Raw genomic sequence first — 15,770 nt, forward strand, 5'->3', positions numbered from 1 at the left:
CCCTCAACCAGGCACATGAAGGTTAAGTTGCCATCAATGGAGGGGGTGGTGATCACCATCAGATCTGACCAGAAGGAGGCGAAGAAGAGCTATGAAAATAGCCTCAAGAATAAGAGGTCAGTGAGTTACATCACCACGACGCCGCCTCCCGGTATGGAGCCCAGGCCGACGGAGGGGCGAGTGGTTGCTTCAGCGATGGAGGTGACCGCCGACGGCGATGTCATCATGGTGGACGCTGAAGCAAGGGGAGAGAACCCCGATCGGGAAGAAGAAGCGAGAAACAACTCATAGGAAGCTAGGGAGTCGGGAATCGCCAGGGCGGTGATCGCCAGGGAAACAAGGCCCAAACCCGTCGAGGAGTGGCTCGAGAGGGAGATCGGGGGCAAGGTCTTCAAGTTGGGTAGGTCTTTGGAAGGTGAGCTCCAAGACCAGATTGTCAAGGTGATAGAACGACATCTGAATGCTTTTGCATGGTCTGCTTCAGACATGCCGGGAATCGATCCCGATTTCTTGTGTCACCATTTGGCAATGGACACACAGGTCAGACCAGTACGGCAGAGAAGAAGAAAGTTTAATGAGGAGAGAAGACAGGCGATTAGGGATGAAACGCAAAAGCTCCTCGCCGCAGGCCATATCAGGGAGGTCCAGTACCCTGAGTGGTTAGCTAATGTCGTACTGGCGCATGTGCGTCGACTTCACAGACTTAAACAAGGCTTGTCCAAAGGATTCATACCCTTTGCCAAGCATAGATGTCGTGGTCGACAGTGCAGCAGGGTGCAAGTTGCTGAGTTTTCTGGACGCCTTCTCGGGGTACAACCAGATAAAGATGCATCCCATGGATGAGGAGAAGACCGCCTTCATGACCGAGAGATCGTGCTACTGCTACAAGGTGATGCCTTTCGGGCTGAAGAATGCGGGGGCCACGTACCAAAGATTGATGGACAAGGTCCTTGCACCGATGTTGGGAAGGAATGTGCAAGCGTACGTAGATGACATGGTCGTGACCTCGTTAGAGAAAACCAAGCACATCTCAGATCTGGAGGAGCTGTTTACCACGATCGCCAAGTTCAGATTGAAGCTGAACCCCGAGAAGTGCATTTTTGGCGTAGAGGCCGGGAAGTTCTTTGGTTTCCTCTTGACTGAAAGAGGAATTGAAGCAAATCCTGATAAGTGTGCTTCCATCTTGGCGATGAGAAGCCCGGCTACCGTGAAGGAGGTGCAGCAACTTACAGGTCGGATGGCCGCCCTGTCTCGTTTCGTATCAGCTAGTGGAGAGAAGGGCCATCCGTACTTCCAATGCTTGAGGCGAAACAACAAGTTTGTCTGGTCGAATGCGAAGAAGCCTTCGTGAAGCTTAAAGAGTACCTGGCGAGCCCGCCGGTTTTGTGCAAACCCTTGGTAGGAACCCCTCTCAGGTTGTATTTTGCTGTAACTGAGAGGGCGGTGAGGGCGGTGAGTGCGGTGCTCGCCCAAGATCAAGATCAGGCTCAGAAACCTCTCTACTTCGTTAGAAAGGTGTTGCAAGGCCCAGAGGTAAGGTATCAGGCCTTAGAGAAAGCTGCACTGGCTGTAGTACTTTTGGCGAGGAGGTTGCGCCACTATTTTCATAGCTTTACGGTGCTGGTGATGACCGACTTACCCATCCAGAAAGTTTTAAAGAAGCCTGATGTAGCTGGGAGAATGGTGAAGTGGGCGGTGGAACTGTCGGAGTTCGACATCAAATACAAACCCCGAGGGCCGATCAAGGGGCAGATTTTCGCTGATTTTGTGGTCGAGCTCTCGTCAGAAGCAGCACGAGTTGAAGGGGATAATTTTCGTTGGGTGCTTTCAGTGGACGGATTGTCTAACCAGCAGGGTAGCAGTGCTGGAGTCATTCTAGAAGGGCCCAACGGCGTGCTGATAGAACAGTCCCTGAGGTTTGCCTTTAAAGCTAGCAACAATCAAGCAGAATATGAGGCGTTGATCGTCGACATCTTGCTGGCTAAGGAGATGGGGGCTAGGGTGCTGATGGCCAAGAGTGACTCATTGTTGGTCACGGGACAAGTAACAGGCGAGTTCCAGGCCAAGGATCCACAAATGGTGGCTTACTTGGAGTATGTGCAGGAGTTGAAGAGTTCCTTTGTCTCGTTTGAAGTGGTGCACGTACCCAGAGAGCAAAATGCCCGAGCTGACTTGCTAGCCAAACTCGCCAGTTCGGGCAAGGGGGGTAGACAGAGGACAGTTATCCAAGAAACTCTGAAGACGCCTAGAGCATTTGTGGCAGACCACCAGGTTTTTCAGATAAGCAAGTCGACGGAGAAAGGGACGAGGAGTCACAGGTCCTTGACCCAGGAGACCTTGAGATCGCCAAGAATAAGAGCATGTCGAGGGGAGAGGGTGAACGTGACGCAGGTCTGTGCTACGCATAGGCCAGACACATGGATAACCCAGTACCAGCGCTGCCTGCAGATGGCGTTCTCCCGTTGGATCCGACGGAGGCGAGGAAGATAAAGAAGAACTCTAGCAAGTTCACATTGATTGATGGCGTGTTGTACAGGTTTGGGTTCACACACCCACTCCTGGAATGTGTGCACGGAGAAAAGTGTACAAGAATCATGGCCGAGCTCCATGAGGGTATATGTGGGAGTCACATCGGGGGTCGAGCTCTGGCTGCAAGAACTCTTCGAGTCGGTTACTACTTGATGTGATTCCACTAGCATAGAAGAGAATGACACATGATGTGATTCCACTAGCCATATAGAGAATGCTTCTTGACATTCTTAGGAATCACCTTGAGCTGGACATTATTAAGGCACTTTTCTTAGAGTTGGATCATTGTTCTAAGACAAGAACTCACCAAAAACTAGTACCAAATCCCAAACTCATTTGGATGTTCCACATATTGTCAAATTGAACCAAAAGAGATGGAGGAAAGGCAAAAACACTAATTAACAACACAAAACAGTAAGGAACCGAATCAAATTGCTGAAATTGAAGAAGAAAAGATGAAAAACAGCCAAGAACACAAATGAACCATAGCTACACAAAACAAGCTGAAATTTTCGAACCAAAACAACTAGAAAACAAGCTAAGACAAGGAAATTAACAAGAGAAGAAAGGAAGGAGAAGAGAATGCTCATGAAGATGGAAGAATGGTTGGATGATCACGCCACTAGAAGTATGGATGCTCCTAGATGAGTGTGCAAGCCGCCACTTGAGGAAACCATGATCCTTCAAGATAAGACTAGAGAAGAAGGCTCAAAAGCTCTCCAATGCTCACTCCAATTTTGAGTATAGTTTCTTTAGATAAATTCAAATCTGAATTGTACAAGCTAAGCACCTTTATTTATAACCTAGAGGTGCTGAAAAATAGGTGGGAAATTTCAAATAAACTCATTTGAAATTCCCACCAAAAACAAGTCACATAGGAGGTGTGACCTTTTTCTACTATGACACCTCCTAAAAACTATACCTACACCACTCTCCTAAGTCACATGGACAATGTGACTTTATTTTACATTTTCACACTCCTTTATTTAATAACCACACCTCCTAAAACTATACAAGAGTATTTCAAAGCTTGGCCTTGCCCCTCATGGGGTGGACTTGGGCTCTTTGGGCTTTGGCCTTCTTGGGTTTGGGCTTGGGCTTTGGGCTTGGGCCTCATCTTTATTTTATGTCTTCTTTTAATTTTGAGAAGACTAGAAGGAAGAACTTCAAATGGGAGGGTGGATGTCCTTTTCCTCCATTAATAAAAGCCTCCTTTATTTGATTCTCATCAGGGTGAACGTGACGCAGGTCTGTGCTACGCATAGGCCAGACACATGGATAACCCAGTACCAGCGCTGCCTGCAGATGGCGTTCTCCCGTTGGATCCGACGGAGGCGAGGAAGATAAAGAAGAACTCTAGCAAGTTCACCTTGATTGATGGCGAGTTGTACAGGTTTGGGTTCACACACCCACTCCTGGAATGTGTGCACGGAGAAAAGTGTACAAGAATCATGGCCGAGCTCCATGAGGGTATATGTGGGAGTCACATCGGGGGTCGAGCTCTGGCTGCAAGAACTCTTCGAGTCGGTTACTACTTGATATGATTCCACTAGTATAGAAGAGAATGATTCTTAACATTCTTGGGAATTAACTTGAGTTGGACAAATGTTAGGCACTTTTTCATAGAATTGGATCAAGGTTCTATGAACAAGAACTCACCAAAACTAGCACCAAATCCAAACTCACATGGAAGTTCCTCATATTGTCAAATTGAACCAACAAAAAGAGGTAAAACTAAAAAACACCGAATAGAATTGAATAAGAACACATTTGAAACGAACAAAATGAAGTAAAAGGCAACCAAACTATAAAGGAAAGCTGGAAAATGAAAGGTACCGAACCAAAACACAAGAAAAACAAGAACAGCTGCTGGAAAAACCAAAGAACCGAACCAAAAACTCAAGAAAACAAGACAACATGAACAATTGAAAGAGAAGAAAGGAAGGAGAAGAGAGTGCTCATGAAGATGGAAGAATGGTTGGATGATCACGCCACTAGAAGGATGGATGCTCCTAGATGAGTGTGCTGCCGCCACTTGAGGACACCATGGATCCTTCAAGATGAGACTAGAGAAGAAGGCTCAAAAGCTCTCCAATGATCACTCAAAATTTGAGTATAGTTTCTTTTCTCTAAATTTTAAATCTGAATTTTACAAAGGGAGCACCTCTATTTATAGCCTAAGGTGCTGAAATGCAAGCTACACAAATTCAAAAACTCCCTCCTAAAAAGCTTATAGAATTGGCGCCTAAAACAATGCATGAGGAAGGTGTGACCTCTTCCTTCACTTTGGCACCTCCTTTTCTACTCCTACACCTATCTACTAACACACCCCCCCTAAGACTCCTAACTAAAGACTAAAAGATGCTTTAACAATAGAGGTTTCTAATGTTTCCCTCTAAGCACCTTCAACAATATTCTTTATTATTTAATACTTGGCCTTGCCCTTCATAGGATGGACTTGGGTTTGGGCTTGGGCTTTGGGCTTCGGCCTTGTCTTCTTTTAATTTTGAGAAGACTAGAAGGAAGAACTTCAAGTGTGATGGTGAATTGCCTCTTCCTTCATTAATAAAAACCTCTTTTACTTGACTCTCATCATACTCCCCGAGTTAGAGAGAATTCGTCCACGAATTCTGAATCCCTGCATATAACAAAGTCAGTTTACTTTTACAATCAAAAGTGTAAGAAAAAGAAAGACATGACTTAGCAGATGGAACCAAAGGGATTGCAGAAAAGGATGTCCTATAAATCGACCAAGTTGGAAAAATTTGTTTGGGAATGATGATGTTGTTTGGAAAAAGACCTCTTACATGGTGAAACCCATTAGGAGGTATGAAAAAATCATCCCTAACATATTTTAACCAAGGTGGTGTTGAAATAGGAACCTTGGGTAATGAAAAAGATAAAGAAGAAGAAGACTTTGGAGGGTCCATTTGAGGTATAGCACGAGTCAACATGATGGATTTAGAGGAGAAAATGGTGTGACTCGGTGTAGTACTTACTTCTTTTTCTTTCTCATTTTCTCTTTTAGTTTGCATTTTTATTTGGTCCTCATGAACCTCTTTGGGAGAGAGGGGTTTTAATATAACCTTGCGCCCTAGGAAGGAAAAAGACATTGTATTGGATAGGCCATCATGTAAAACATGTCTATCATATTGCCAAGGCCTTCCTAAAAGAAGATGAGATGCTTCCATGGGCACAACATCACATAAAACCTCATCTTTATACTTTCCTATTGCAAAGTTAATGAGGACTTGTTTATTCACCATGATTTCACCTACTTCACTAAGCCATTGTAATTTGTAGGGCTTGGTATGAGAGATAGTGGGTAAGGCTAACTTCTCCACAACTCTTGTACTAGCCACATTAGTGCAACTTCCCCCATCAATAATCAAGGAACATAACTTGTTGTTGATAAGACATCGGGTGTGAAAAATATTTTCTCTTTGAGTATCATTCAAAGATTTTGGAATTGTGCCCAACATACGTCTTACCATCAATAAGTCACCTTCACAAGGACTTTCACTCTCATTTTCACTTGATGGTCTAGAAGGTGAAGAATGCCTAGGTGAATTGGAATCATGCTCACTAACTACAATGCCTTCATGCATGTACATACTTCGTTTAGAAGGGCAATTAGCAGCAATGTGACCATATCCCAAACATTTAAAACACTTTTGACTAGACGATTTAATTGGGGATTTAGGCCTAGAAGTAGATGGCGTAGGATCCTTGGGTTTGAAAGAAGAATCTTTGGAAGGATGTTTAGAAAAAGAATTTTTGTTTCTCCAAGACTTGGAGTAGTATCCATCATTGGAAGCATTTTTTAAAGAGTTTTTCTTAGCAAGTTGGGCTTCCACCTTCATTGCAAGATGAACTAAAGAGCCCAATGATGAATACTCTTGTAACTCAACAATATCTTGAATATCCTTCCTAAGACCACTCACAAACCTAGCAATCATAGCTTCCTCACTTTCTTCTAATTCAATTTTAAGCACAAGCGTCTCAAGCTCCTTATAATATTCATCCACATTTAGCGTGCCTTGTTGAAACCGTTGGAGTCTCAATATGAGGTCTTTCCTAAAATGTGGGGGCACAAACCTAGCGCGCATATGATCCTTTAAAGAGTTCCAAGAGTCCACGGGAGGACCCTTGTGATAGATAATGTCCTTTACAATTCCATGCCACCATTTCATGGCATAATCACTAAACTCTAGGGTGGCTAGCTTAAGCTTATGCTCATCTTGGATCTCATGGATCTCAAATATTTGTTCACACTTAGCCTCCCAATCTAAATATACATTAGGATCACTAGAGCCATTAAAACAAGGTAGCTTGACTGAAGGAAGCCTAGACTTTGCATCATGATAGAAGCCATTGCCGTAGTGAGTTCTTTCCCCTTGGTGATGATGTCTTTGTCCATGGACTTGGGGTGGAGTTCTCCTTCTCCTATGCTCATCTTCACGGCCAAAATCATTGGAAGAAGCTCTTGTTGAAGGTCTATGATGCTCATCATGAATTGAAGGAGATGGTCTAGCTTGTTGCACCTCCATCTTTTGCAATTTCTCCTCCAACCGTCTAATGATTCTTTGAGCTTCATGTAATTAACCAAGGATTGAAGCTTTGGAAGGAGAATTCTGCTTGTATGATGCATCACTTGAAAATCCAACCATTTGGAATTAAAAACAGCAAACAAGTTAAAAATTAGCAAAAACAGTGAGTGTTTCAAAGCAAACTGCCGAAGTGAATTTAGGCAGAAAAATATAGGTCACTCTCAAAGAAATAATGTCCTTGCACCAATCTGATCTTAAGGCCTTGGAATCCTCAAATGAAAGATGTCAAAGCAAGCACACCAATCTCAAAGGCAACCACCACAAAACCAATGAAACAATAAAGACAAACAAGAAAAGGTATAAGCAAAGAAAGGTAATTGCAAAAGGAAAACTATATGTAAGACAAACTCAAAGAGTAAAGAATGAAAGACAATCAAGAAAATAAAGAACTCAATGAGAAAGTAGGCACACAAAAGAATACTTAAGGAAAAGCACTAGAGTAGATGAAGAAAACATAAAAATTAGCTACTGGAAATTTTTTTTTTCTTTTTTTCAAACTGTTCTTGATATTCACTGATTTAACTGGAATGATGTAGAGCGAACTAGATTATGAAATTTAAACCACAGAAACTTCAAGATGTTAACTCAATAATGGCACTGGAATCAATTAAAAACAGTAAGCCAATTAATTGAGATAATTTTTTTAAAATCGCTGCCAGATTACCGTATTCTTTTCAGCAGAATTGTACACTTTTTTTATTTTATTTATCATTTTTTTGTGTACTTTGAATTTTTGAATGATTCTTTTTTCTACTCTTTTCTAACACTTTGAATATCACAAATCCAGAATTTCAGAATTTTCCAGTGAGTAAATCAATTGCAATAAGGAAAAACAGTAAGCACTTTTTTTTTTCAGAAACAGAGGAATCCTAATAGGAATAAAAAACAGAATTATGAACTAGCAAAGACATAATGGAAAATGATGTATTGGAACTTGTATAGGTCTAAAATACAAGTATGAACTCAATTCTAAAAAGAAAATGCACAAAGGATCAATATCAATTCAGAAAATTATATGACACTAAAGCAAGAAACAATCAAAAACAATAAAAGTACTACTAGAAGTAATGACAATTATGGAATAACATGACTAAGACAAAACTTGACATGATTCAAAAAGGAAAATACTCAAACATTTGATAGGCAAAAGAATTAAAACAGCAAGTAAACTCAAAATAAGCCTAAAACAGAAACTTAAATTGCAAGAAATTAAAAGAGCTCTTGAAATAAAGTGCTACACAACTCAAAAATTAAACAAGAACACACCTAAACTCATGATACCACATGATGTGATTCCACTAGCATAAAAGAGAATGATTCTTGACATTCTTGGGAATCAACTTGACTTGGACAAATGTTAGGCACTTTTTCATAGAATTGGATCAAGGTTCTATGAACAAGAACTCACCAAAACTAGCACCAAATCCAAACTCACATGGAAGTTCCTCATATTGTCAAATTGAACCAACAAAAAGAGGTAAAACTAAAAAGGACCGAATAGAATTGAATAAGAACACATTTGAACCGAACAAAATGAAGTAAAAGGCAACCAAACTATAAAGGAAAGCTGGAAAATGAAAGGTACCGAACCAAAACACAAGAAAAACAAGAACAGCTGCTGGAAAAACCAAAGAACCGAACCAAAAACTCAAGAAAACAAGACAACATGAACAATTGAAAGAGAAGAAAGGAAGGACAAGAGAGTGCTCACGAAGATGGAAGAATGGTTGGATGATCACGCAACTAGAAGGATGGATGCTCCTAGATGAGTGTGCTGCCGCCACTTGAGGACACCATGGATCCTTCAAGATGAGACTAGAGAAGAAGGCTCAAAAGCTCTCCAATGATCACTCAAAATTTGAGTATAGTTTCTTTTCTCTAAATTTCAAATCTGAATTTTACAAAGGGAGCACCTCTATTTATAGCCTAAGGTGCTGAAATGCAAGCTACACAAATTCAAAAACTCCCTCCTAAAAAGCTTCTAGAATTGGCGCCTAAAACAATGCATGAGGAAGGTGTGACCTCTTCCTTCACTTTGGCACCTCCTTTTCTACTCCTACACCTATCTACTAACACACCCTCCCTAAGACTCCTAACTAAAGACTAAAAGATGCTTTAACAATAGAGGTTTCTAATGTTTCCCTCTAAGCACCTTCAACAATATTCTTTATTATTTAATACTTGGCCTTGCCCTTCATAGGATGGACTTGGGTTTGGGCTTGGGCTTTGGGCTTGGGCCTCTCTTTATTTTATGTCTTCTTTTAATTTTGAGAAGACTAGAAGGAAGAACTTCAAGTGTGATGGTGAATTGCCTCTTCCTTCATTAATAAAAACCTCCTTTACTTGACTTTCATCACTACTGGCCAACGACGAGGGAGGACTGCAAGAGGTATGCTCAGTGTTGCAAGCAGTGTCAGCAGCACGCCGATTGGCCGTTTCATATTTGGGCAATTGACATTCTGGGACCTTTCCCATTGGCGGTCAGGCAGATGAAGTACTTGGTGGTGGCGATTGAATACTTCACCAAGTGGATCGAAGCGGAACCAGTAGCCCAGATCACCGCACACAAGATCGAGAGTTTTGTATGGAAGAACATCGTGTGCCGGTTTGGTGTGCCTAAGCGCCTGGTGTCGGACAATGGGACTCAGTTTGCAAGTCACCTACTGAAGAAGCTATGCAAAGAGGTGGGAATACAACAGGTGTTTGCATCCGTCGAGCACCCACAGACAAACGGCCAAGTAGAGTCTGCCAATCGGGTGTTGCTGAGAGGTTTAAAGAGAAGGCTAGAGAAAGCTAAGGGATCGTGGGCTGAAGAGGTACCCCGCATAGTTTGGGCGTACCATACCACTGAGCAATCAGGAACCCACGAGACCCCGTTTAGCCTGGTTTATGGATGTGATGCAATGATTCCAATTGAAATCCAGGAGAGCTCGCCGAGATTCCAGAACTTTGTAGCGGAAGACTCAAATGAAGAAAGAAGGTTGAATCTGGATTTACTGGATGAGGTCAGGGAGGAGGCAAGAGTAAAAGCCGAGGCAGTAAAAAGGAGGATTGAGCAAAGATACAACTCCAAGGTGATGCCAAGGCAGTTTAGAGAGGGCGACCTGGTGATGGGGAAGGCCCATCAGTACGAGATGGAGAACAAGTTATCGCCTAAGTGGACGGGACCGTTCAGAATAACCGAGGTGCTCGGGAACAGCGCCTACCGCTTAGAGACGTTAGAAGGAGGGGCTATTCCTCGTACTTGGAATGCCACACATCTCAAACTATATTACAGTTAAAGCTTTGTAAGTAAAAACGAACATGAAGTGATTTACATGCTTTCTGTTAAAACAGTTTGAAAGGGGGCACTCTTTTTTCCCTAAGGAGGGTTTTTAATGAGGCCACCCAATAAAGAAGAGTTTTCAAGCTTAAGTTTCTGAGTTTGCATGCCTTTTTGTGTTGAAAGTTTGTAGAAAAAAGACCTTATCACTCGTACGTGATTTAAGGCGAGTTCAAAATTATATTGCATGCTCTCAATGAAAAGCTTTAAAGTCCCCATCGTGTTCGGCGATGGGCGGCATCAGTCAAAAATTTTAAAGTCCCCATCGTTTTTCGGCAATTGGCGGCACCAATTAAAAGTTTTAAAGTCCCCATCGTTTTCGGCGATTGGCGGCATCAGTTAAAAGTTTTAAAGTCCCCATCGTTTTTCGGCGATTGGCAGCATAAGTTAAAAGCTTTAAAAGACCTCATCGTCTTTCGGCGATCGGAGGCACCAGTAAAGATTAAAGACCTCAACGGTCTCGTGCGTCTTGAGGCGAGAAGGATAAAGTCCTTCTCGACTTTGGGCGAGTGCAGGCAAGATAAAGTCCTCCTCGACTTTGAGCGAGTGCAGGCAAGAAAAAGACCTCCTCACCTCTGAGCGAGTGCAGGCGAGAAAGAGAAAAAGTCCTCCTTGCCCTTGAGTAAGCGCAGGCGAGAATATAAAAAGTCCTCCTCGCCTTTGAGCGAGTGCAGGCAAAAACAGATTGAAAGACCTCTCTGCACCAGCAGATAGAGGCAAGATTGAAAGTCCTCAGTGCATCCAGGGGGGAGGAGATGTATACCCTGGGCAAGTTGAGGCACCAGAAAAAGTCCTTCTCACCTTAGAGTGAGTTCAAGCAAGATGAACTGAAAAGTCAGGGGTGTTCGTGACCTTAAACGGTGGGGAGGGAAGGAAAACGCCTTTCCCCCTTTAAGTGAAACATCAATATTGACTTAGTAAGACCAGAGGAAGCTTCCACGCTTGTAGGTGGTGCGAAGATAGATAAAATCCTTCTCGTCTTGAATGAGTTCAGGTATGGCGTGAAGGGTGAAAAAAGTTAAGAAGATAGCTAAAGGTAGGTTCAAGGAGAACACCTCGCTATCCAGCTCATTGTTCTGAAACTCAGGGAGGTAGAGAAGGATCCGAAAGGTGCCTCTACCCCCAAGATGAGGGAACAATGGTCGAGTTATGAAGGCAAGAAAGTTCACATCGCCAGAACCCTACGGCGATCAGAAGAATTCCAAGTGATGACGAGAGTAAGGGCTCACCTTGCTGGGCAGATCAGGTAAACTGTATTGGGATACTAGTTTAAGTTAAAACCTGCTGCCTAGTAAGTAGCGTATGTTAAGGTTTATTGCCTTGAGTTCACAAGTTATGTTAAACGTCATCGCTTGAAAGTTAATAGTTGTTCAAGTTTTACTTTGAGTTAACCGTTTGATAAATTGTTATGAGGTTAACAGTTTGCTCAAGTTCGAAGCAGTGTGTGAGTGGTTAAGCCTGAGTATTGTTGAGTTAATTTATTTGAGTAAGTTCTACCGGTTATGTTGGTTAATTACACAGCGAGTAAGAGGCGTTTAAGGCAAGATATCAGAAAACAACATTTCAACAGTAAAAGTTATACAAGAAGTGGCTGTTCGAGTTTACATACATACATAAACGGTTACATAAATGGAAATTACAAGCAAAAGATGAGCGCCAAGTTTCAAAAACAAGATGATGGAGGGAGGCAGCTAGTCTTCAGAGGGCACGATCTTCCCTTCCACCACCTCGTTGCAGATAGATACCATGGAGAGGTCGAGCTCGGGGTATTGGCATGCAACCTGCTCCAGAGCGGCGTCGAACCCGGCGGTGAGGACTTGGGCGGTGCTTTGCTCGAGCTCTTGTGCTTGTTTCTTTAGCTCTTCCGTTTCTTCACGAGCTCGAGCTAGGTCTTCAGCAACCTTTTTGCCTTCGTCCCGAGCCTGGGCCAACTCGGCAGCAGTCTTTGTGGCCTCCTCTCGAGCTTTGGCGAGCTTAGCAATGGCATCATCTGATGTGATTCCAATAGCTACATAGAACAAGATTCTTGACACTTTGAGGAATCACCTTGAGCTGGAAAATGTAGAGGCACTTTCTTAGAAGTTGGATCATGGTTCTAAGTCAAGAACTCACCAATACAAGTACCAATTCCCAAACTCATTTGGATGAACCAAATATTGTCAAATTGAATCAACAAAGGAATTATAAAAGAGAAGACCGAACAGAATTAAACCACAAACAAATGTACCGAACAGAATTTAGAAAACCAAAACATAGGTGCTGGAAAATTAAGGACAACCGAACCAAAAAATGCTCAAGAACACAAAACAACAAGAGTAATTGAAAGAGAAGAAAGGAAGGAGAAGAGAATGCTCATGAAGATGGAAGATAGGTTGGATGATCACGCCACTAGAAGTATGGATGCTCCTAGATGAGTGTGGAAGCCGCCACTTGAGGAAACCATGGTCCTTCAAGATAAGACTAGAGTAGAAGCTCAAAAGCTCTCCAAATGCTCACTCCAATTTTGAGTATAGTTTCTTTAGATGAATTCAAATCTGAATTTTACAAAGGAAGCACCTCTATTTATAGCCTAAGGTGCTGAAAAATAGGTGGGAAATTTCAAATAAACTCATTTGAAATTCCCACCAAAAACAAGTCACATGGGAGGTGTGACCTTTTTCTACTATGACACCTCCCAAAAACTACACCTACACCACTCTCCTAAGTCACATGGACAATGTGACTTTATTTTACATTTTCACACACCTTTATTTAATAACCACACCTCCTAAAACTATACAAGAGTATTTCAAAGCTTGGCCTTGCCCCTCATGGGATGGACTTGGGCTCTTTGGGCTTTGGCCTTCTTGGGCTTGGGCTTGGGCTTTGGGCTTGGGCCTCATCTTTATTTTATGTCTTCTTTTAATTTTGAGAAGACTAGAAGGAAGAACTTCAAATGTGAGGGTGGATGTCCTCTTCCTCCATTAATAAAAGCCTCCTTTATTTGATTCTCATCATACTCCTCGAGTTGGAGAGAATTCGTCCACGAATTCTGAATCCCTGCATATAACAAAGTCAGTTTAGTTTTACAATTAAAAGTGGAAGAAAAATGTAAACATGACTTAGCATTTGTAAATAATGGGATTTCAGAAAAGGAGGTTCTATAAATCGACCAATTTGGAAAAATTTGTTTGGGAATGATGTGATGTTTTGGAAAAAGACCTCTTAAATGCTGACAACCATTAGGAGGTATGAACAAATCATCCCTAACATTTTTTAACCAAGATGGTGGTGAAATAGGAACCTTGGGTAATGAAAAAGATAAGGAAGGAAAACACCTTGGAGGTGAAAGGATAAGACCCATGTCAACTTGGCCTTCTTTGTCTTTTTCTTGTTTACTTGTGGTAGGTGGGTGAGTTAGGTCTTGTTTTACCTTGTTGATCTTTAAGATTTGCTTTTGTGGACAATGAAGAGCTATGTGCCCAAAACCTAAACATTTAAAACATTTTATATTTGAAGTTTTGGTAGGTGACTTAGGAGTAGAAAGATTTGTAGTAGAAACTTTGTTTGGAAACATGGTTTGTTTGGAAAAATTGGAAGGAGAAATTTTGTTTGCATCCTTCCTAGAAGAGTTGTAGAAATCATCATCATGAGTATTTTTGAAAGTTTTGTTCAAAAGATATGATTCTACCTTGATGGCTTTGCGAAACACGCTCTTTAAAGAAGAATATTCTTTTAATTCTACAAAATCTCTAATATCTCTTTTCAAACCACGTACAAACCATTTAATCTTTGACTCTTCATTAGCATGCATATTCATTTTAGTCAAAGTTGTTTCAAAATCTTTAAAGTATTCATCTACCATCCTATGTCCTTGAGGAAGCCTTTGGAACTTCAACAAGTGTTCCTTCCTAGAAAGAGGAACAAACCTCGCGCGCATACACTCTTTCAAAGCATTCCAAGAAACCACGGGAGGTTTCTTGCGATATATAATGTCCATTACAATTTTATGCCACCATTCTTTGGCATAGCCCAAAAAGGATAAAGAAACTAATCTAAGTTTTTGGTCATCTTGGACCTTATACACATGAAAATAATGGTCAACCTTAGTCTCCCATTCTAAATACACATTAGGATCACTATCACCATTAAAACTAGGGACTTTTTTACAAGCAATGTTGAACACTTGGTGATATCTTTGGTCACGGTTATAGCTCTCTTCATGAGAATGATGGTGATGCCTCCTTCTTCTATGTTCTTCTTCACCAAGGACTGAAGCTTTGGAAGGAGAATGCTGTTTGTAAGATGCACCACTGGAATAGCCAGCCATTTTGCAAATAAAAAACAGCAAACACACAAAAACAGCAAACAAGTTAAGAAACAAAATTAGCAAAAACAGTGAGCTTGGCAATGAAACTGCCGAAGTGAAATGAGGCTGAAAAAAGAGATCACTCTCAAAGAAATAATGTTCTTGCACCAATCTGATCTTGAGGCCTTGGAATCCTCAAATGAAATATGTCAAAGCAAGCACACCAATCTTAAGAGCAAACCACCACAAAACCAAAGAAACAATAAAGACAAACAAGAAAAGGTATAAGCAAGGAAAGGTAATTGCAAAAGGAATATTATATGTAAGACAAACTCAAAGAGTAAGAATGAAAGACAATCAAGAAAATAAAGAACTCAATGAGAAAAGTAGGCACACAAAAGAATACCTAAGGAAAAGCACTAGAGTAGATGAAGCAAACAAAAAATTTAGCTACTGGAAATTTTTTTTTTTTTTATGCAAACTGTGTTTGATATTCACTGATTTAACTGGAACGTTGTAGAGCGAACTGGATTATGAAATTTATACCACAGAAACTTCAAGATGTTAACTCAATAATGGCACTGGAATCAATTAAAAACAGTAAGCCAATTGAGAGAAATAAATTTTTCAAAATCACTGCCAGATTACCGTATTTTTTTCGGCAGGAATGTACACTTTTTTTATTTTATTTATCATTTTTTGTGTACTTCATATTTTTGAATGATTCTTTTTTCTATTCTTTTCTAACACTTTGAATATCTCAAATCCAGAATTTCAGAATTTTACAGTACGTAAATCAGTTTCAATAAGGAAAAACAGTAAGCAATTTGTTTCAGAAACAGAGGAATCCTAATAGGAATAAAAAACAGGATGATGAACTAGCAAAGACATAATAGAAAATGATGTATTGGAACTTGTATAGGTCTAGAATACAAGTATGAACTCAATTCTAAAAAGAAAATGCACAAAGGATCAACATCAATTCAGAAAATTATATGACACCAAAGCAAGAAACAATCAA

Source organism: Phaseolus vulgaris, chromosome 4 (assembly GCF_051622355.1).
Source record: "Phaseolus vulgaris cultivar YP4 chromosome 4, ASM5162235v1, whole genome shotgun sequence".
In the NCBI taxonomy this organism is placed as follows: domain Eukaryota; kingdom Viridiplantae; phylum Streptophyta; class Magnoliopsida; order Fabales; family Fabaceae; genus Phaseolus; species Phaseolus vulgaris.